Raw genomic sequence first — 2,156 nt, 5'->3', positions numbered from 1 at the left:
GTGTACCCCACCCCTCGCACAGCGACAGCTGGATATGAGCACCAGTGACCCCCGTGACCTTGAAAGGAAGAAGCAGGTATAAATAATGGATGGATGGATGGATGGATGGATGGAACACTCCTAAAACAAAAGTAACCCATAAACAAAGTGCATCCAGGAGGTTTTGTAGTTCAGTGTGTTTGTCTGACAGCTGGTGTGTTGAAGGAAGCTTTCATTTGTTGTTGGTTTGGTTACACAACTCCATGATGAGTGACCAAGCTCAGTCTGAGGGAGTAACACCTGGTTTCTGGAACTTTCTTTAACACAACTGGGATCTGCTGCTCACTGGGGTCTGACCAACAAGTGAAACAAACAAGTGACTGGTTTGTGTGGTGGATCTTAAAGGGTGAGTCACTGTGGCTAACACAGGTGACCAGAACCATCAGAACCATCAATAATCAGCCTCAGGTGAAACAGGTGAAACAGGTGAAACAGGTGAAACAACTAAACATAATCATGTCCAACTCCAGGTTGTCACAAAGTTCTTTATGACAGAAATAAAGCCAACAGATTATTATCATTTCCACCACAGAAACACAAGCAAGTCGTTTAGTTTCTACGGTTAAACTACTTTACATTCCAACAACGTTGAAACTAGTCCTAAAACTGATACGTTTCTTCAATACTATGAATAATTATATAAAAAGGTCAAATCCAGGAATCAAAAGAAGAAAAAAAGATACTTTATAAAAAAAACTAAAATTATAAAGACTGACAGCTGACGAAGCCTCTGTTAGTAAAACCAGTTACAGAAGAAGTAGTAAAGATACAACAGGACAGATAAAAATAATAAGTCACAGGAATGAACAGGTTTGCAGGAGATATTATAAAGTATTGTTTAATGAACTCTGTCCCACATTCTGTAAATTATATAACTGATAAATTCAGGAAGCCTCCAGAGTCATGGACAGGAGCATCATCACAGGCCTTATAAAGAAGGATCCACTCTCTGCTCCACTTATCGTCCCTTTAGCCTCTTGTGTGTCGACTATAAAATATTAACATCCATTCTGGCAAAGAGAATTCAAAAATACATCAAGAAATTAATAAAACCAGATCAGACGGGGTTTATTTCAGGTCATCAGGGGACAAATAACATATGGAGAGTATTAAACCTGCAGTCACATGTGACAGTTTCAGTTTTAATGATTTTATTGTTAGTTTTATAAATTATTCAGTTTGGTACCAGTCAGCTCTCCCTCCTGATATATAGGATATATTTGACCAGCTTGGTGTTTTTTACTGTTAGTTTTATAAATGGTTTAAAGTTAGGGGTTTAACCAGACACACAAGGACATGTGAAGTATTAAATCATTATAAATACACAACCTTTCAACTTCAATTAAATAAGAAGTGACAAAATGATTTAAATAAAGACTGTGAGCACAGAAAAATAAAGTTTTTGTCACACATATTATTTATAAAAATAGAACAATATAAATACAAAAACCAGGCGGTTCTTAAAGGTGAGTCACTGTGGCGTACACAGGTGATCACAGTGAATAATAATTAGGCTCAGGTGGAAACAGGTGGAAACAGGTGAAACAGGTGGAAACAGGTGGAAACAGGTGAAAACAGGTGGAAACAGGTGGAGACAGGTGGAGACAGGTGGAAACAGGTGGAGACAGGTGGAGACAGGTGGAAACAGGTGGAGACAGGTGGAGACAGGTGGAAACAGGTGGAGACAGGTGGAAACAGGTGAAACAGGTGGAGACAGGTGGAGACAGGTGAAACAGGTGGAGACAGGTGGAGACAGGTGGAAACAGGTGGAGACAGGTGGAAACAGGTGGAGACAGGTGGAAACAGTAAATTAATTTGCTACAACCCCAGGTTGTTACACACTTCTGACAAAAGATACACAAACACCAGTGATTCTCATCTTAGATGCAGAGAAAACATTTGACAGTAGACTGGTCATTTCTCCAACAAACATTGATGGTTTTGGTGAAATTCACTGGGTCACCTGGGTCAGCTCACTTTGTACCTGCAGCAGCAACAACATCAGCACCTGGGTCAGCTCACTTTGTACCTGCAGCAGCAACAACATCAGCACCTGGGTCAGCTCACTTTGTACCTGCAGCAGCAACAACATCAGCACCTGGGTCAGCTCACTTTGT

Source organism: Austrofundulus limnaeus, unplaced genomic scaffold, assembly GCF_001266775.1.
Source record: "Austrofundulus limnaeus strain Quisiro unplaced genomic scaffold, Austrofundulus_limnaeus-1.0 Scaffold499, whole genome shotgun sequence".
Taxonomy (NCBI): domain Eukaryota; kingdom Metazoa; phylum Chordata; class Actinopteri; order Cyprinodontiformes; family Rivulidae; genus Austrofundulus; species Austrofundulus limnaeus.
Note: the sequence above shows the minus strand (reverse complement) of the source record.